At 30.8% G+C, this 22,880-nt stretch overlaps 1 protein-coding gene across 2 annotated transcripts in view; it reads right to left on the bottom strand.

Annotated features, from left to right (window-relative positions):
* The window catches only part of LOC126747382 (transient receptor potential cation channel subfamily A member 1), a 592,560-nt gene that overhangs the window by 419,007 nt on the left and 150,673 nt on the right, over positions 1 to 22,880 (bottom strand). The window lies entirely within an intron of this gene.

Raw genomic sequence — 22,880 nt, 5'->3', positions numbered from 1 at the left:
TAATGCCACAACTGGTGACTTGAAACACAAGAATAAAGGTACGCTAAAGGGGTTGTAAAAACGTATATGCCCGAAATTACAAGGCCCTTTATTTTATTTTAGACCCTTTGAACTACAACTGGAAGATAGTAAGGAAAATAATCAGACTGCTTACATACCACGGCCCATTAAGCAAACACCAGATAATCTTAAAAATAACAGGCCAACCTTGTAGCTGTATAGGAACATGTTCAGTGTCATAGTAAAGCATTATGCAGGCCTAGGTTTGAGAGTTTGGGATTATAAAAGCCAGAATAAGTAGATACATGCAAAAGCCTATTTAAAAAAAGGCCTAGATAAAGAGCTCTAACATAGTTTAGAAGTGCCATAATAAATAATCTCACGTTGCGGTAGGATACGAGTTTTGTTTCGAAAGTCAACTTTTCTCTAATCTAGGATTTTATACTTAGAACTTAATTATTGCTTAGTTTTATGTTTACTCCTTAGTGTACTAAAATTACCTAATCACCCGTTTCTGTTGTTAAAATGAATATATATATATATATATATATTTAATAAACTACCCTTTGTCTCATTTAGCAAAAGTTTTGTTGAAATTCTATTTCGTAGAAAAGTTTCGGAAATCATTTTCCTCGCCGCTTCACACATTATATGCCAAGTTTTAAGGCTCTGTTCGGTTTTGAAATGGTATTTTCAACAAGAACTTTATAACAGGAACGTGAACGAAAGTTTTTTCATCAATAAATATGCAACTCGTTACCCCACATATTTATGCAGACCTCATTTTTGTACTTTTCATTTTTCGAATTTTGTAGTTGGAGGCTTTAACCGATATCTCTAATTTAGGCTTTGGAAGGTATTTTTTACAAGTTTTGAATACACCAAATTAAAAACAATTTTTGGATGCTTAGACATATTATTGTGGTACTATCTACGAGTTGGCTACTGCTATTTTTTGGAAAACTTTAAAGTGTATTAATACAGGGTGTCTCACGACGAATAGACGCGAATGATATCTCGGAAACTAATTTTTCAAAAATTTTGAGAATTTGGCAACATGGCACAGTCGATGGGGGCTACACAACTAAAATATTTTGACAGTTGTGACGTTTCCGGTTATACCGGAAGTAAGTGTCAACTTCGTTATTTTAAATGGAATACCCTGTATATTTTTACATTTTTGGCTTCCGCGTGAAATTCTAGGTATATTTTGTGTATAATGTCCTATACCTAAGTGTAACCGTTTTTGACATATTTTTAATTTCATGTGAAAAACTATGTTTATAAGCCTTAACATAATTACCGATTACTCCCTTTTAGTAGCTTTTATTTATTGGTTAGTTTTGGTTTTATTTTAAAGGAAGGACCACTTTAAAAGACTATTTTAATATTTGGCTAAAAAAAAGATACAGGGGGGTCAAAAACTAGCATTAAAAATTAAAATGAAAAAATTATTAAAAGTCAATTTTTTTAAATGGAAACCCCCTATTTTTATTATTTTTTTATAAAGATAATTAAAAATAAGGTTAACTTTGTATAAGGTTATCTAGTCCAAAAATTGATAGTTTCCGAAATATTGGCAGTTTAAATTTGGCCTAATATTAAAACCTGTATAGTAAACACAGCTCAAGGATTGTTAATTAGTTGGGCATGACGGTTGTCATAGTAACCGCTAGAAGCGGCAGTAAGACAATGGATTATATGCATTAAATTTATAAGTGACTTGCTATTTAAGTGTTCTTCGTAAAAGTGTAATTTAATGTCTAATTTATTTACAAAGTGTACATTTCTGTTATAATCCATTATATTACTGCCGCTTCTAGCGGTTACTATGACAACCGTCATGCCCAACTAATTAACAATCCTTGAGCTGTGTTTACTATACAGGTTTTAATATTAGGCCAAATTTAAACTGCCAATATTTCGGAAACTATCAATTTTTGGACTAGATAACCTTATACAAAGTTAACCTTATTTTTAATTATCTTTATAAAAAAATAATAAAAATAGGGGGTTTCCATTTAAAAAAATTGACTTTTAATAATTTTTTCATTTAAATTTTTAATGCTAGTTTTTGACCCCCCTGTATCTTTTTTTTAGCCAAATATTAAAATAGTCTTTTAAAGTGGTCCTTCCTTTAAAATAAAACCAAAACTAACCAATAAATAAAGGCTACTAAAAGGGAGTAATCGGTAATTATGTTAGGGCTTATAAACATAGTTTTTCACATGAAATTAAAAATATGTCAAAAACGGTTACACTTAGGTATAGGACATTATACACAAAATATACTTAGAATTTCACGTGGAAGCCAAAAATGTAAAAATATACAGGGTGTTCCATTTAAAATAACGAAGTTGACACATACTTCCGGTATAACCGGAAACGTCACAACTGTCAAAATATTTTAGTTGTGTAGCCCCCATCGACTGTGCCATGTTGCCAAATTTTCAAAATTTTTGAAAAATTAGTTTACGAGATATCGATCGCGTCTATTCGTCGTGAGACACCCTGTATAACACTTAAAAATTCAAAGTTACCAGCTCACTCCAATACTGTTATCGATGCTGAATAATTTAATTCTTTTTTTATTAATAGTATTCCGAAAACTAATTCATTACCTCTTAATAATGAAATAAATACCAAATATATTAATAAAGTACACCCTAATGTTGAGAACAGGTTTAAGTTTAGGGAGATGAGTGAGAGTGATATTGACAATATAATATCTAATATAAAGTCTGTCTCCATTGGGTCTGATACTATTGGCATTAAGATAATTTCTTTTTTAGCCCCTTACCTTACTCCTTATATCACACACATCATCAATAAGGTTCTTTCGTTATCCAGATTTCCCAGCGAATGGAAAAAGTCGGATTATTATTACCCATTTTACCATATACCCATTACATATTACCCTCTCACATTATCGTCCTATAAGCACTCTACCTACCCTTTCCAAAATACTGGAAAAAGCCATGCAGCAGCAAGATAAGATTCATTAACTGGCGAAATCACTCTTAAAAATTTTGGTAAAGGTATGGGAAAAGCTTTAGTTAAAATATTTTTAAATACGTTTAGTGTAAGAAAGTCAAAGCATTGTTGCAAATAACTCTTAATAATTCATAATAAACCTGAATAAGGAGAATAAGATCTCAATATGTTTAAGAATTTTACTCAGCTAATAAATTTGATTAACTTAATAAATCAAAACCAAAAAAAAATAAATAAATAAAAAAGAATTGTATATTTTTTTGATGGATTTAAGCTAGGGAAAATAAAAAACACGCTACAAGGTCGAGACTTGACAAATGAAATTGGGGAACTGACTTCCAAATTGCTCATACCTGTCTTATTCAGCCTATCAGTTCTCATAACATTGAAATTGGCTAGTGAAAAGAGGTGTTAAGGCTTCAAGAATATTTATTGACGTGGAACACATCAAGATTAAATTTTTCTTAACGACTAAATCGCAAATTGCCGCTCCTCGCAGCGTCTAGCGTAAATAGAGAATCGGGAAATCAGTGAAGCATTGTCGTTCTTTCTTTAACTTAAGGCGTTGCCTATATTTTTCTACTAGGGTATTTCTTAGTAAAAAATAATGGCAAATCTTTTTTTCGCGTGAAATAATATTCGTACTCTGGTCTGCGTTCACCATTTTTATATTTCTTAGTTCGAGTTAGAAAGAAAAATGATATGCCTTCTAAATTAACATGCGTTATTCTCCCATTTGATATAGCAATGTGAGGTCAGGTGAGATATAGATTGATTGAAGTCTTTATTACCTAGAAATTATCTGCAAAGATATCACTACTATACATAGAAGTTAACACTCCAAAATGTTCTAAATCATGGTAAGTTAAATCTACATTTATACATAAAGATATAAAACAAAAAGACTTACAAACAACATTTCCTTCACTTCTTCCGATGTCGGTCGTTTTGAGTTGAGGAACACTTTTGCCCATTGCTTGCAAACTTTTATAGAGCCATGCACTGCCATGGCTCTATTCGCTTTAAAATACAGGTCGAATATTCTTTTACTGCTTGTTTCTCACGATACTAATATTTAAAATATTAATATAAGTTTAAGATATAATTCTAGTGTATATAAAAGGGTTTGCTGACATTAATAATTGGCCAAATACATTTTTAGGTTATTAAAGTTTTAACTGTAGTCAAACAGTGCCAATATACAGTACATTTACGACAAAAGAAACAAATTCATTTAAAATTTAGGTATTTTTTTATTTTTCGGACTCGTCAATTAGCGCACTTTTTGCATTGAAAATTTTCTGTTAAAATATAGTAAGGTCTACTTACTTTCTAATAAATCACATAAAAAATTAATGTTGGCGCCATAGTTTCTACTGGAGACACCTTGTAACCAAAATTTTCATTGCAAAAGACGCATTGAATTAAATGAAGAACAGATTAAACAGTTGTTATATATCTAGAATACATTTTTATGTTTTAATTTCATGTAATGAAATATGTATAATATACAGGATGTTCTATTTAAAAAAAAATTGACAGCACAGATCCCTTTGAGGCAGCCTGTATAGAATTTTTTTAATTTTAAACAACGCGCACTTGATATATCGAAAAAATAAAAGAAGAAAAAAAAAACTAAAAACTAAGTGAATTTGTTTCTTTCATTGTGAATGAACTGTATATATTTTTTAATGTAATGTTACGTCCTGTTATTAATATTTAATTATTTATGTATATCATATATATTTATGTACATGTATGTATATCATTATTGTTAGATATATATTTATACATATTAATATTCTTTCATACAATGATTATTATAAATACTAATAATAATCATAATATTATTTACTAATTTCTGCACATACAGTATATCATTTATTTTGCATAAATTCCGTTAGTCACCAATGTTAATCTTTTTCTACATTTTTGTTATGCTTAGGTCAGGTAAAATATTTCACTCTCTAAAAACCTGAAACGGGATCAGATATACGCAATAAATTATCGGAAGATGAGTCGCAGCTTGTCTGTAAAAATTTTGGGTGACAAATAAAATCTTTAATGAACGCTTTCCGTTGTTTAATATTAAAAACCCTCGTAACATATCAGAAGTGGTATAACCCTACGTGTTAAAATGTGTGATAATATCGATTATGATGGCTCCCAAAGTGACAAAAGTGGTGGTGAAAACTCAGAAAAAAGACAAAGCCGGGGAAACGCGAAACAAATAAAAGAAAAGGTACGGAAAAGACCTCCGAGTTCATCCAGTTCAACCAGTAGTAGTGATAGTGAATCGGAGTACGTGTCCCGAAAACAAAAAAAGACTAAAATTGAGGAAATAATTTCAAAAAAGTACATGCCCTCATTAAAAAAATGCAAATGCCGGGTAATAGTGCGCCGTTAAATAATGCAGTAGTGATACCGCAGAATTCGCCGGGAAGTTCGGAAAATTTTTCTCATTGTGAGTTGGTGCTGAATTTCGATCCGGAAGTCGGTGATATAAACGCGGTTACGTGGATAAATAAAATTGAACAATTGGCTTTAATTTATAGTTGGACTGATTTAAAAAAATCATACTTCTTGCAAGCCAAGCTAACAGGTATGGCCAAAATTTGGTACAATGGTTTGTCAGATTACAACAAAACATGGGATGAATGGAAAGAGGCGATTTTAAATGCATTTCCATCTCATGCATATTTTGTAGATAACTTAAAAAAAATGCTGAACAGAAAGAAGTTAGCAAAGGAAAGTATGCTTCATTATTATTATTCTAAATGTATGCTGATTAGAAATTGTGATATCTCGGACACCAATGCGGTTTCTTGCATTATTGACGGGTTGCCACCAGAACATCAGGGTACCGCAAAGTCAGCAAATTTTAAAACGCCTGATGAACTCTTTCGTGGGTTTTTGTGTAAGCTCGACAAAGAGGGACCAGAAAAAATTGAAATTAAAGGTCAAATCTTTAAGACAGAAAACATCGTTTGTCCAATTTGTAAAAAACCAGGACACCAAGCCCGCAATTGTTATTTCAATAAGGAGACCAACAAGGCGGGACCATCTTCGGACAAAACGCCATATGATAGGAGGGCTACTAAGCAGTGCACGCATTGTCAAAAACTGGGACATCTAAGGGAGGATTGTTGGCACCTCAAGAGTTCCAAGGTACATTTGCTAAAAAGGTCAGTAAAAAATAAAAAATTTATTTTTAATATTATAATTAATAATGTACCATGTCGAGCATATTTAGACACGGGAAGTGAGCTAAATGTAGCACGATTTTCACTTTTAAATAAGTTTACAGATATTTTCCTAAAAACTTCCGATATTGTAATTAAAGGGTTCGGAGGTGACTTTTTGTTTCCAAAAGGAAAAGCAGAATTAAAATTTACTTTTAATGATTTTTCTATAAACTCCCAAGTACATTTTGTAGATTTTAATTTGGGTAATATTGAAATAATTGTGGGACAACCCATAATTAATCACAAAGAGGTTTTATTAACAATTCAGGGAAATTCATTTTTTTTTTTTTTTTTTTTGAAAACGTCATTTATTAGCCATCAGTTACATACAAGATATTACAATTTTATATAAAAATTAATACACGAATTTATATAAAAATTAATACAGATTTTAAAAGCTAATATAAATGATAAAATCTTAAACAATGCATTTATAGCATTGGTACCAGAGTTTCATTAATAACTAAACCGCAACACGTGTAGCTTTAATTACAACCATTACATTAATTTTGATAACACCCAAACATTCAAAAATCAATCCTCATATTGACTAACAATGATCTTGAGCTTCTTAATAAATCTGTAGTAAGAGGTCTCCTGCTTAATTTCAGAAGGCAAAGAATTAAATACCTGTGAAGCTTCATCAATAGGATTTCTCAGAGCTATATTGGTTCTCGCATTATTTAGTCTAACATTATTATTTCTTAATTCATATGAATGTATGTTATTTGAGTATACAATCGTGTGATTGGACTTTTGTAGTCTATGTAAAATCTTAAAAATTAATTTGGCCTGCTCCAACTCGCAAATTTTTCCAATGGGCAATATTTTTAGCTTTTTATATAAATCATTCGTGTGCATAAAGTAGTCAAGATCGAAAAGGATTTTAAGTATTTTATTTTGCAAGATTTTAATTTTTTGAAAGTTAGTATTTGGACATGTGCCCCACACCGGAATAAGATATCTTAGTACAGACAAAATATACGCATTATATATTTGATACTTAGCTAAAATACTGAGAAAATCCTTACAGCGGTAGAGTGCTCCCATAAAAGGTATAAGTTTGTCATAAACATGTTCAATATGAGGATTCCAGCCAAGTTTTTCGTCCAGTATGAGACCCAAGTACTTTATACTACTTACTTGTTCTAGTGTAACATTATTTAGAGATATATTTATTTGATTTATTTTTTTATTTTTTTGTTTAAACAATATGTACTTCGTTTTATCTAAATTAATTTTTAAGTTATTTTGGAGCAGCCATTGACTATATTTAAATAGATCGTTATTTGCCTGATTAACTAAAACATCTAAGTCATTGTCTGAATACAAATGAGCAGTGTCATCTGCAAATGTAAAATACTGGGCAACCAAACCTGCTAACCTCAAACTAAGGACAAACAGTGCATATAGCAATGGCCCCAGAACAGATCCTTGGGGTACGCCACAGTTACATGTCAGAATTTCACTTTTCTGTTCGTTTAGATGCACATATTGCTTTCTGTTTAATAGGTACGACCTAATCAAGGCAAGTACAACCCCCCTAAACCCCATTTTTTCTAATTTATCTAATAAAATAGTATGATTTACTACATCAAAGGCTTTTCTCAAATCTACAAAAATTGCTAATACAATTTTACCATTGTCCAGATTGGTTGAGATATAGTTGAGCAGATCAACGGTGGCACTCAGAGTACTACTATTTTTAAGAAAGCCATACTGATAACAATCATATGAGATATATTTTTCAACAAATGATGTTATTCGCTTTTTCATAACTGTTTCTAGAATTTTGGAAAATACACTAATTATGGAAATTGGTCTATAGTTAGTTTGTTGAGTTTTAGATCCTGATTTATATATTGGACAGACTTTGGATATTTTTAGTTCTGATGGAAATTCACCAGTAACAAGAGCCCTATTTACAAGTTTTACCAATATATACATCACATGATCTTTTATATTGATTAAATCAAGCACTCCGATATTATCATGGCCTGGTGCTGCATTTTTGTTCAGGTTTAGTATTATGCCATTTAATTCGTTATGATCTGTAGGTTCTAAAAATGCATTATGACCACACTCAACTTCATAAAATTCTTGAATATTATTTAAGTGCCCCGTTTGGTTCTGTACATCCCTGACTATAGTCGTACCTATCTCTGTAAAATATTTATTTAAGCTATTTGCGATACCTTTACTATCACTTATCAGTACTCCATTTATTTCGATTTGATTAATATTTATATTTTCGCCTGACTTATTTATAAATTTATTTATTAGATTCCATTGTTTTTTTGGATTTTTTCCAGCCTGAGCCCATTTATTCTTAAAATAAAGATTTTTTAATACTTTTATTTTATTATTTACAAAATTTTTCTGTCTTATAAATTCAATTTTAAATAAGTCATCATTTGGATATTTTTTGTGTTTTTTATAGAGTCTTTCTTTTTCTTTTAATAGGATTAATAGGTCTGGTGTAATCCATTCATTACTTTTATGACATTTAATATTTTTAATAGTAGTCGATTCTTGTTTACAATTTGAAATAAACTTAATCAAGTCTTGAAAACAGTCAATATTTACACTTGCAATTTTATTTTGTATATTTTGTTTATATTTCTGTATATTTAGAATAGGATGTTGAATATATATTTTTGGTTTAAACCTTGTTATAGATTCTGTTACTTCTAAACTAATTAACCTATGATCGGATAGAAAATTTTCCTCAACTTTAATATCACATTCATTTTTTTTATTGGTAGAGCAAATCACATGATCTATTATAGTTTTAGTGTGTGATATTCGGGTAGCATTCACAAAACTAATTTTATTGACAATGCAAAAATTATTTAACGCTAACAAATTTTTATAATTTTTTGTGTTTAAAGATTCTTGTTCTAAGAGATTAATATTCATATCGCCTAATATAATGTGGTTTACTTTGTGTTTAGTTATCACAGATTCAAGCTTATTTAGGAACTCATTACCTGGAAGACACGGCGGTCTATATATTGCACTTATTTTTAGTAGTTTACCTAACTCTATACAAATCCAGTTATAGGGGTCACTTAAATTACTACAGTCGATTTTATTAAACTGCAAATTTTCCTTTATATAAATACTTGCACCACCACCCCTGGTTTCTCTACAGGAGTGCACTGCATTGTATCCATTCACATCAAAGAACTGTGTCTCATTAGGGTACAGCCACGTTTCCACAAGAACCACTATATCACTAGAAACACTCTTCATGTGAGCTTGAAACTCGTCAAACTTATTTCGTAAACTTTGAACATTGTAATAAATTATTTTAAGACTATTTAGAGGTTTATTTAGTTTTTTAGATCCTTAAGACTTTCCAACAATACAACCTTGCTATTATCATCCTTACGTAAAAGAATTTTACCATTATTTATCCACAAGTACTTGTAGTTATTATCTTGTTTGTATTGCCTTGCCTTTTGAAAAAGATCCAGATTATATTTTGTTAAGTCATGGTTTACATATATAGTTTCACATTTATCTCCATATCCTCCAATATCATCAGTTGTAAGTGTTTTTTGTTTTTTTGCCGTCATCCATCTCTTTTTGTCCTCTTCAGTGCGAAAATTTACTCTTATTGGTAATATTTTGTTATCCTTACGAACTCCCAACCTGTATATTTTATGTATGGTATTTGGTATTTTTATAATTTTTAGTTTCGTTTCCAACTTGTCAACTATTGCATCTAAATCTTCATTTTCTTTGTAAGGAATACCTTGAATTATAATATTGTTATTTAATTCTCGTTGTTCAGTATTATTAAGTTGCTTTTTAATGTCCTGAATCTCCTCTTGAAGCTTTTCGTTCATCATTATCTGTTCCTCATATTTTTTGAATAATTTATTGTATTTTTGGTCCATTTCGTTTAGTTTTGCCATAATATCACTGATTGTGTAATCATCTTTTTTCGTAGTATTTTGCTTTTTTTTTTACAATTTTCGCATATCCACTCGATATCAGGATTTTTTTCAAATCGCTTATATGTAGTTTTTGACATGTTTAAACAAGTTCTGTGACTCCATTTTTCACATGCATCACAGCAAAGAGCTTGTTCACTATCCCCTACTAATTTTTTACAAATTCCGCAGTCTTCCGCCATCTCCTCTGACTTTTCTACTTACTCAAGAATAATATGCGCTCCAAGCCGGCAACGTCGCGGCTTGCCCGCACACTACTTCCAGCAGCAGGCAGCTGTTGTGACTGTAATTATGGGAGTTTATTTGAACGTAACTCGTCACCTTTAGTTGTAAACACAATATGATGACTTATTGCTCTGGTCACTGTTCTTTTATTAATTTTTTAATCACTTTTCACTTATAAAATCACTAATATTTACGACACTTGTAAACAAACATGTTGCAGCGTTGCCGTTCGTTGACAGAATATTTGAAATACAATAATATACAGGCAAAACTAAAATTCCGATAATTTTAAGGGATGATGTTCAAATCGAACCACATTCTGCTTTAAATGTGCCTGTAGAAATAAACACTAATGACACATTATTGTTTTCTACTACGACGCATAGTAATAAAAATGAAAAATATTCCATTCTCAGCTGTTTACTAAACAAAAATCAAAATTCGATGGTAGTCATTAATAATTGTTCACAAAAACTATGTATGCAGCAAGGCAGAATTTTGGGGCGTGCATTTTCAATTAATTTCCCTGCAAATTACTCTAAAATCCTAGAAATCCAATCTGTTAAGTCTTTAAATATAGCAGAAGTAAAATTTAATGAAAATGTATTGAATGAAATAGAAAAATCTCAATTCTTTAAACTTTTAACAAAATTCCAAGACTGTTTTGCTAAAAACACCTCTGAATTGGGTGTAACAGATTTAATTGAATTCGAAATTAACTTAGAAAAGACGGAACCGATTTTTTATCGCCCGTATAGATACTCAGAAACTGATAAAGCCATTATAAGATCAAAAGTCCAAGATCTATTAGAAAATAACATAATAAGACCTTCAAATTCTGCTTTCGCTAGTCCTGCTGTACTTGTAAAAAAGAAAAATGGCGATCATCGCATATGTGTATGTATATTAAAGATAGATACCCTTTAAATCACATAGAAGACCAGATAAACTACTTAAGAGGAAAAAAATATTTTGCAAGTCTGGATTTGAGCCAAGGCTATTATCAAATTAAAATGGCACAAAACTCAATAAATAAAACAGCTTTTGTCACACAAGATGGACAGTTTGAGTTTCTACGTATGCCATTTGGCGTCTCTAATGCACCAATAACATTTCAGCGACTAATCAATAATCTTTTTATCAGGTTAAAGGGTAAAATCAGCATATATATAGATGACATTTTACTCTCCGCTGAAACAGTTCAAGAGCTTTTAGAAATTTTAAAAATGGTATTGGAAATTTTGAAAAGCGCAAATTTAAAGTTAAATATCGAAAAATGTTATTTCTTTGAAACATGCATAAATTATTTAGGTTACGAAATCAGTTTAGAGGGAATTAAACCGGGTCAACATAAAATAAATGCTGTAGCAAATTTTCCAAAACCCCAAACATTGCATCAAGTACGTCAATTTTTGGGACTAAGTTCGTATTTTAGGAAATTTATTAAAAATCATGCAATGATAATTTCTCCTCTAACCGATTTATTAAAAAAAGATGCTGCATGGACTTGGTCGGAAGCACAAGAAAATGCTTTTAACAAAATTAAAATGTTATTAACCTCCAGACCAATTCTAACTTAGAACATTGAAAGGCTAGAATTAGTAAACAGCAACTTTGTTTGAGTCCAACATGTGCACAGGGGCAAGAGGGGTGTTTTATTTACAAACATATGTGCCGATTCTCTGTTGTCAATTCGAATCAAATTTCCAACGGAGGAAATTTTTAGCTATATTTTAACAAACATTATAATGTTAATTTAACTTATTTGTGTTGTATTTTATAGGAAAATTTAAAATAAAAAGTATAAATACAACAATTAACCTATTTTAAGAATAAATATAATATCCTAAACAAAAAAAAACAAAATTATTAGCATTCTTATCCCTAAAACTGCTTCTAAAAAATTTCAAGCGACAACACCGGAGCTTAAGCGCCTAAGCCATATGCTTTGTGTCATCTGTCAAACGGCTTTTTGTTTATATTCGGGATTCGTGTATTTTCTTTCATTTTTGGTTTAAAAAGGAAAAAAGGCCACATTTTAGTGTTTTTTTAAATTGCTAGGATGGCAAAAACTTGTGTCGTTTGTGCCGCATCATGATAAAAAGGCGATTCATGCCGATCTTTTCACAAGTAAGTACCCATACTTTCATACCATCACATCATAGAGTTACCATCATCATAAACGTAGAATAGGGGATCTTATAGATATAAACCTAATAAAAACTTAAATGTGAAAGTGTGCGTAAAATACCAAAATATTTATATTTTTAAATCTAAATATCTTTTTGAACTTATTCATCTATTAATAGGCTATAAAAGATATAAAACTAGAATTTTGTCCCTGGTTTTATTACAGGATTTTATGTTTTTTTTTGTTGTTTTGGCAGAAAAAACGCATAATACCTATGTACCTATCTATATACAGTGCGAACGTAAAGGTTGGAATAAATTCATTTAAAATTCAGGGGTATGTTCAAAAAAAAACGCTCGGACATGTCGATTTTTATTTTTAACTGCGGGTTTTCTTACTATAATTTTATGTATACAGGGTGGCCCAAAAATAAGTTACGGTCATCAACGTAATTTTTTTAAATGTAAACACCTATTTTTTATTTTAGATTTAGGTTCTACATCAAATTCTAAGTACATTTCATGTACCATGTCCTGTACCCTTAGAATTATTGATAAAGGTTTGCATGCTTTTATTTACTACATTATGTAGGCTAAAAAAAACAACCTTTTAAAACTTGTGCTTGGGCTATGTTGTAAAACATACAGCTTCATCACAAAAAGTATTAGTGTTACTCATATAAGCTTTATTTATACCTAATACTTAATAAATTAGGTATGTGTAAAACTATTTTTTTACTAGGATTTCTGATGCACTGGTTAAAAACACAGCAGCCGATAATTCAGTTAATTTACCAAGTGATTTATCCTTCAAAGCTGCAGGGGTAGCTTTCCTGAACAGTGCAAAAACTTCTTTAGCGTTCAAAACGGTATATAGTACAAACAGTGAAGCTAATATAGACAAGTATGGATAATTAAAATAGATTAATATTCTTGATACACCAAATTTTGTATAATTACAGATTTGATCATTCATCATCAACAATAATAATAACTGCTACACATTCCCTGACTCTGCCAAGGAAAAGGTAAAAATACACTCAAAATAGACTACTAGTTTTATGCCATGTATCATCCTATTCTTATATATCTTATTTAAAAGTGATGTAATATTTTATTGTATTATATTTGTTTAATTAAATGCAATTAATCAAATGTATGATATTACAAAGATTCTTTATAATAACATACATTTTATTGATCAATTGGATTATCATAATACATTTTTTAAATTTTTTCTTTTTAATTTTGGTAATACTATATTTTTATGTATATTATTTTAGGGTAAAATCAAAATGATATCCTGAGGACCTAAGCACTGATGATTCCACCGTTTCAAAAGCTAAATCACTTGTCACCAGAATATGGAAAAAAAATAAAGAACACAAAATTAAAATTCGAAGACTGCAACAAGCAAATTTGCGCCACAGAAATTGAATTAGATGTCTCAAGTCATGATTAAAATACTTAAGACATAATAACATGATTTTCGAAAAAGCCCAACATACTACATATTTTATTTGACTTGTAAAAGTACTTGTTTGTATATTTCTACTAATAAACTATCTAATCTAATCTATTGTACATAGTCTTTATTCTTAGCTTTGTTTTTTAGTATAAATTAATATGATATAATAATAATTGGTATTAGGTATTATATAGGTCACTATTAAATGTCTCAAAACCATTATACAGGCTAAATACTCATAATAAAAATCTTATAACCTACAAAAAACCTGCAACTCCTTTACAATTTGAACATCCTTGTAGTTTTAACTTTTTCCGCTGAAGCAATACTGTTTGAAAAAGTCAGCACCATAGAAGTATATATTATGTGATATAAGTAAGTGATGTAAAACTGAGTTTTGTCCAATATAACAATAACAATAAAATTTTGCAAAATGTTAAAAATTTGTGTCTTAAAACATGATTTATTAAGAAATCTATATTATATTAATAAAACATTTAATTTCCATAAAAATGCTTTGACAAAAATGCTGCCTTTTATTAGGACTTTCCTCTAATGAAGTCCGTTAAAAAAAAACACATAAATAGCTCATAAATGGTAATATTACTTATACTCAAACTCTTTAATAATTAATAAAAATTTATCAGGTAAATATTTGTTGACGACGTCACTGGTAAAGAGTGCTTGTATCGGTGACATCAACAATGCGATCGAGCAGCGTTGCGGTGCCATTACCGTTTTCTCGTTTCTTCGTACTTTATTTTCATTTATTTAACTTATATTGACTTCTATATAGAGTATCTTATCAAATTTATTTAAAAAAAATGCTTAATATTTTATTAAAGGCAGTAGTATTGTTTTGTGCCTTCGGAAACAACTGAAAATTTTTATGATATTATAAAGTGATTTTTGCCATTTCTCTATAAGCACTTGGCATCATTGCATCAGAGATGTTGCAAGCAAACAAACCTGCCCATAGTTCCACGGCATGCTACTTCTAGCCTTTCAATGTTCTAAGAATTCTAACTATTTATGACCCAAGTCTAGAAACTCAGCTTCATACCGATGCAAGCTCATCGGGTGTAGCGGGTATTTTATTACAAAACCACGAGGGTCTTTTTAAACCAGTCATGTATTTTAGTAGAGCCACTAGCAGAGACGAAAAAGTTTTTCATTCTTATGAACTCGAAACATTAGTTGTAGTCGAGTCAATCAAAAGGTTCCATATTTATTTGGCAGGGATACATTTTACCGTTATCACTGATTGCGCTGCAGTGCGCTCTACATTTACAAAACGCGACTTACTTCCTCGAATTGCTCGATGGTGGTTAAGCATACAGGATTATGATTTTGAAATAAATCATCGCCCTGGAAACAAAATGCTCCACGTCGACACACTTAGTCGAAATATCCCTACATCTAATAATATCCTATACTCTATTTCAGAAGTGTATAGAGCAATAAACTGGGGAATTCCGTTCTGTTTGGCTACATTTGGTGGTAGTTCATAGGCGCAGGTACTTATAATATTTATTAATTTAATTTTCACGGATTAAATGCCTTTATTTTGAAAGAGATTAAATCCTAATAAATACTTTTAATCCTTTTGTATAGATACCTATCTTTTAACGCTTTGTAACATGCAAAAATGGGGTCAGGTAATATATACAGACTATAAATACTTTTAAATCATATTTTAAACGTTAGTAGTCACTGCTACGCTGTAGTGTAATCACAATATTATTATCCCAATATTTAAAAAATGGAGGTATTCAGTCCAACGAAAAGATGTACTAAAAATTCTCCACTATCGCTGAGTGAAAAAGTTATTATTTTAAATGTACATGATTGCATAAAACACGATTACCCTAGTTTTACTGTGCAAGAAATTGTTGAAAAATGTTCTCGAATGAGTGGAATTGGAAAGTCCACCATTTTCAAATTGTTGCGGGAAAGAAAAGTAGCAGGTCAAGTGGAATCTCCCAAGCAAAAGCCAGGACGACCTACAAAAGTCCTTGATGAAAATGCTAAATGTATAATTCGAAGAAAAGTTCACTCTTTTTATTTTAAAAAGGAAATACCCACCCTAGACAAAATTTTAATGGAGCTTGGCCGAGATGACAGTATTCCGTTGATAAGTAGAAAACTTTTATGGAAAACTTTAAAAAATATGGATTTTGCCTGGGAAAAGCATAACCGCAAAGCACTTTTACTGGAGAGCGACAAAATTGTTTGTTGGAGACGACAATACTTGAGAAGTATCAAGCAGTACCCCAGGGAGCAAAAGAAAGTTTTTTATCTTGATGAGACGTGGATTAACGAAGGTTATATAGTCCAAAAAATGTGGCAAGACAAAAATATAACCAGTGCTCACCAAGCTTTCATAGAAGGCCTGTCTACGGGTATTAAAGTACCTTCGGGAAAAGGAAAAAGACTTATAATCACACATATTGGAAGCGAAGAGGGATTTTTAAAAGAAGGTCTGCTAACCTTTGAGTCGACTCGCACAGGAGATTACCATGAAGACATGAACTCAGACGTTTTCGAGGACTATTTTGGTGAAATGATAAAATTTCTTCCGGCTAATTCGGTGGTGGTTATGGATAACGCAAGCTATCATTCACGGCGAATAGAGAAGACGCCAACTTCAAGTTGGAGAAAGCAAGAAATTATCGATTGGCTGACTGCAAAAGGTATTGCGTTTGAAGCAAATTTGATAAAAAAAGAACTGCTGGCAATAGCAAACTTACACAAAACTCGTTTCATGAAATACGCCGTGGAAGATATAGCCGAAAAATATAATATAACTGTACTGCGCTTACCGCCATATCATTGCGAACTAAATCCTATAGAACTGATATGGGCGCAGGTAAAAGGATTTGTAGCAAGGCAAAACACGACTTTTAAAATGAAAGATGTTAAGCTACTGTTTGATCAAGCCATTACGGAAGCGACACCAGAGAATTGGCGAAAAGCAGTCCAGCATTTAATTAAGCAAGAGGACAAAATGTGGGATCTTGACAACCTCATCGATCAGACGGTCGATCCTTTAATTATAATGTCAGGAGGTGATGACAGTTCGTCAGATGACGAAGAAGACTACAATCTATTATAATTTAAAATTGTTATACACTGTTCAAAAAGTGCCAGATCCAAAAGTGACATTTTCAACTGTTTTACTCTACATATTATGTTCAATAAATTTGTGAAAAAAATATATTATTCCATTTAAACAAAAGTAACTTTCTAAAATAAAATAGCATTTAAGTACATTAATTATAAGGTAAAAATCAAGTCCCAGTTGCACGCCTTTGGCGAACCGTTTTCAATGTTTATCAGTGGGTAACAATGGGCAAAATTCATAAATTGACCCAAAACCGGGTGGCACTACCTGCAATCAACGAAAAGAAAGAATTTTACATTGAAACTAATACCCAACTAAGGTAGTGGCATAAAATATTGGTGGATCACCAGGTACCATTTTGCATACCTAATGAGGTTTTATTGCTCTACACACTTCTGAAATAGAGTATAACTATTGGAACACAAGATTTGTTCCTAAGCATTCAATTGCAAGATCCGGCATTAAATCTAATTTACAAAAAATTAAAATCTCACGATTGTGACAAACAAACAAAAAATACATATGTTATAAAAGATCACAGACTTTATAGGAAAACCGCAGATAAAAAAGAAAAAGTTGTCATTCCTAAATCTGCAAGATTTAATATTCTGCGGAAATACCATGATGATATTGGCCATTTAGGCTATAAAAAATGTGAGTCACTAATTAAAAGTACATTTTGGTTTAAAGGAATGACAAAATTTATAAAAAAATATGTTTTTGCCTGTCTAGACTGTGCATATAAACGGGGTCAATACGGAAGAAAAGTGGGTTTTCTTTTCCCAATTGAAAAACCAAATCAGCCGTTACACACATGGCATATTGACCATCTAGGCCCATATACAAAAAGTGTAGGTGGATATTCTTACATATTAATGGTAGTTGACTCATACTCTAAATATTTATTTGCAAGACCATCAAAAACCGTTCAATCGGGTGAAACAATAAAACATTTAAAAGACCTTTTTAGTTTATTTTCTGTGCCTAAAAGAATTGTTTCAGATTGCGGAAAGGCTTTCAAAAGTAAACAGTTTAAAAACTTTTCTCAAGAATACAAATTTCAACACATTTTAAATGCTGTAGCTTCACCCAGATCAAATGGTCAAGTGGAAAGGTATAACCTAACTTTAACAACTGCCATTAATACAAGTATATCTGATGAAAGCGAATGGTGTTTAGTTTTACCGGATGTGGTATGGGGTATTAATAACTCCATAAATTCGAGTACAGGAATGTCTCCTCACAAATTAATGTTTGGGTTTGACCAACTTAAACATCCTGCTTTAGACTGTACTAATCCAAAGGTAAACAGAACACAAGATTCGCAAAGTGCAAAAAAAAACATGGATAAACAGGCATTAAAAATGAAACGAATTTTTGATTCTAAAAGAAAACCTGCAAAATCCTATAAAGTGGGCGATCTAGTACTGTGGGCTGGTTCAGGAACCGCAAACACAGATGTATATAAAAAACGGGTCTTAAATATGGAGGCCCATATAAAATTAGCAAAGTCCATTCAAATGACAGATATACAATTTCTGCTTTAAAGGGCATGAAAGGGTATAAGAAGTACTCAGTAACTGTCCCGGTGGATCAGCTAAAAGTATATACTGGTGGAGTTTGGGAACAATCCGATTCGGATAGTTCAATAAATAGTACAGATGAACTTTTAGATTTGTTAGAAGGATAAAAAAAAAAAAGAAAAAAAAAAAACAGAGCTCTAATGGGAGCATAAAACCAACAAAACAAAAACTGAATGCTCATAGAAAAAAAAAGAGAGACAAAAGACAAAATGCTTATATAAATTAAAATGATATTTTATTGTTTTCAGAGAAAATAAAAGGAAGTCGAGGACGACCAAAAATTAGGATGGCCGAGTGTTACGTCCTGTTATTAATATTTAAATATTTATGTATATCATATATATTTATGTACATGTTTGTATATCATTATTGTTAGATATATATTTATACATATTAATATTCTTTCATACAATGATTATTATAAATACTAATAATAATTATAATATTATTTACTAATATCTGCACATACAGTATATCATTTATTTTGCATAAATTCCGTTAGTCACCAATGTTAATCTTTTTCTACATTTTTGTTATGCTTAGGTCAGGTAAAATATTTCACTCTCTAAAAACCCGAAACGGGATCAGATATACGCAATAAATTATCGGAAGATGAGTCGCAGCTTGTCTGTAAAAATTTTGGGTGACAAATAAAATCTTTGATGAACGCTTTCCGTTGTTTAATATTAAAAACCCTCGTAACAGTAATATAGTAATTATTATTAGGCAACATTGTTATCTTCTATTAATTTATTTGACTAAATAAACGAAAAAACAAAAATCTTATTACATTCGGCGCTTTATCGTCTGGTAGTAATGCAGGGAAAAGCAAATAAGTAAGTGTAAAAAGTCTAAATTTCATTAAAATAAGTTTATTTCATAATTTTACCTAATCCTTAATTGATTTTAAAACTTACTTCTCAAGATAAGCATTTAAAACTTTTGCACTGTAGATCCCATTAATTTGGTAAACTACATGAGCCAATTTCGGCGAGTAATCTTGTGTGACAAATCGTTGCAATTATGTAATTTGTTCAAAGGCTAACCGTAAATCGAATGATTGGAAAACTTTCAGCTGAAAGATTAAATAGATCATACCCCTTTCAGACAAGTGGAATGAAGTTATTTTATTTATTCATTTAACGGAAGTGCCGTTTTTATAAAGGATGGCGCAGCGAACAATTTCCACCTCGGATTTCTCGGATATTTCTTAAAAAATATAAAAAACTCTTACACCCGTTGATTTTTGGTTTTAGAGGGACAAAGTAATGCTTTATGTTTTTGTGCAATCAATGTAACCTTTTTCTCCTAGAAAATTGGGAATTTTTAAAATTTTATTTTTAGTAAACAAACAAACAAAAAATAATGTCACGGTGTCATAAGCAAATTTTATTGGCTACACGTGTTTCGCCCTGTATAAGCAGGGTACCGTCAGGCCTTAGGACCTACACATACACTGTAAAACTAACTCCTGCTTATATAGGGCGAAACCCGTATAGCCAATAAAATTTGCTTATCACACCGCGACATTGTTTTTTGTTTGTTTGTTTACATCTTGTGTGGTCTCTTGGAAAAAAATGGATGAGGATTTTATATTTTATTTTGAGGAATTCAAGTAGTGACCTGCCAAAACCAAGACTCCAGTTATCTATGCCGGTAATATATTTCTTCTAAAGCGTTTTATACTTTACGTTACGTTAAAAAAAATTATGTGCACAGGCTACTTCGCGATTTTGGAAGGGTGAAATTAACACGTTACTCATATGTCACTTTTTTTAACATGTTAAATAAAGTGACATATTATGAACTAAAATGAAATTTTAAATAAAATTTAAAAAAAAAACTTTTTATAACTTGTTAAAACTTTACCACCCTGTAGCTCAAAATCTAAAAGGTTTAGGACCTATGTTTATAGGAACTTTTTTGCGAATTTTTATCCAAAGAACAGGTTCTTTGAATTTTGTCGCAATATATAAAAAACACTCTTTATAGAGCCTCGAATAAGACAGTCCGTGTGGGGCTTGCCGGGTTTATCGGGCGCCTTCTCAGGTGGTAGATGGGGTAACGCCTCCCAAGATATGGGTGGTACCGAAGAAATCAAATACTCATGGCAAATCAAAATCCAGTCTGAAGATGGACAGCGGGATTTTCAGTACTGAGTTGAAGTACAAAAAGAATGATCTTGGACTAGTTCAAGTGAGCACAGTGAAGGGCTCGACTATAACAGTATTGAATGGCACTGCGATGGTAAAGGCACTGGAAAACCGCCTCATTTATTCTTCCGCGTATATCACAATGGCAAGAATTTCAGAAAGGATTACTTGATTAAAAATTAAAACTTTCAACGTATTCATGGCACCGTTGATTGAATATTTGGGAAGATACGCAACCTTATGGGCTAAAGCGTGACCGCAAATATGCGTGAAAAATAGATGGCGATTCTCTCCAGTATGCGCGAAAATAATTTCGTCCGTCGCTTCTCATTAGTAATCGGCCGATCATCCCTGAGTCGTATGGGAGAGTTTTTGCACAGGTTCGTGTTTGCCGTATTTGTTAAAAAATTTTCTTGGATTTCATAATCACAAATAGATAGATATATGTAAATGTGTTTAGTTTGTGAAACAATGGCTCCTTTAGGCAAAATTAATCAGTGTGCGTATCGTGGGTGCAATAATGTAAGAAAATGTAAAAACAATGTTCTCAGTTTTTTCAAATTTCCGATTTTAAAACCAGTGTTGCTTAACCAGTGGATAGAAAATATAGGCAATGCGGAAACATATGTTATGGATGAAAATTTATTAAAAAACAAAGTGGTTTGCGAGAAACATTTTGACCAAATATATATTGCAGTAAGTAATAAGCGAAAGAGACTTTTAAAATCAGCTGTACCAATTCCATGGAAAGGTATTATTTTTGATATTTTACTGTTTCCTTCCAAATTAGTGTTATAAATTTACTCTAAACTATAGAATCGGCCTCTAAAAACACAATTTCTTTGCCTGATACCTCATGTAACGCTCAAAGCCTTGAGAGTTTAGATGCTAAAGTTTCATCAATAAATTGGGAAAATGGTAAGTAAAGAATATTATAATATTACTTAAACTTGACACTTTATTTTTTATAGGCAGATTTTTTTAACTGTTGTATTAAAAGTACATGAGTGGGTATACTTTTAATGCTCACTCTCGTGCTCGCATTACTGAAAATATTCCTATTTGCCCTTTTGCATATTTTCAAACCCTTTTACAAGTTTGTGACAAACCTTACCTATTACGACAATAAGTATTATAATATTATTATAACTATAATTATTATTATATATTACTTACTTATAGCAGGATAATTCTTTTAATGCACAAATGTAAATGGACGATAGATCTCATCATTTTAGGATAAAAAGTTTGTTTGTTTTTTAGCAAAATTTGGAAATGCCTATTTATTATAAGAAAGCTTCGCTTTTCAAAAAAAGTTCTACAGCAAACAAATATTTTAAATTTAACAGGCCACTTAATTTGCTAACTAGAAGATGTTAAAGACGTAACACAAACATTTTTCGGCGGGATAAAGAAGCTTTTTATAGGATATTACATTTTATTTATAGGGTCTATATTTATATCTATAGGTATATATTTATTTATGTAAGATTTATGTTCATTAATTCTTATTGGTAATAGTCTACAGGTTTCACCTATGTAAAATTTACCAGAAGTACAAAGAATTTTATATATTAGATTTTTATTAAGTTCATTTTAATTGAAAGGTTAAGTTTTTCTTAATAAATATCGTAATGTGTTTTGTGATTTAAAAGTAATTCTTATGTTAAATTTTTTAGCAATGCTTTTTATCTTATAAGAAAAACCTGGAATAAATAGTAAAATAAGATTTGTCGTAAAAATTGGTTGATTCAATTTTATACGTGCATTATCAAACTCTAATTAAACTAACAAACTAAAATAATTTTTTTGTATTAAGATATCTTTAATAAAATCTTTTTCAGTTGTTAAATATTGATTATTACAAGTAATGTATTTTTAATGGTATTTTCTAAATTAATTTTTGCTATAAGTGACGTAATACTCAATAAAATAAGTAACTTATAACAGATCTAAGTAATAAAATACAGTGAAAACTACTTTTGGGTGATTACTT

Source organism: Anthonomus grandis, chromosome 19 (assembly GCF_022605725.1).
Source record: "Anthonomus grandis grandis chromosome 19, icAntGran1.3, whole genome shotgun sequence".
In the NCBI taxonomy this organism is placed as follows: Eukaryota; Metazoa; Arthropoda; class Insecta; order Coleoptera; family Curculionidae; genus Anthonomus; species Anthonomus grandis.
This window is presented reverse-complemented; position numbering and strand designations above follow the sequence as displayed.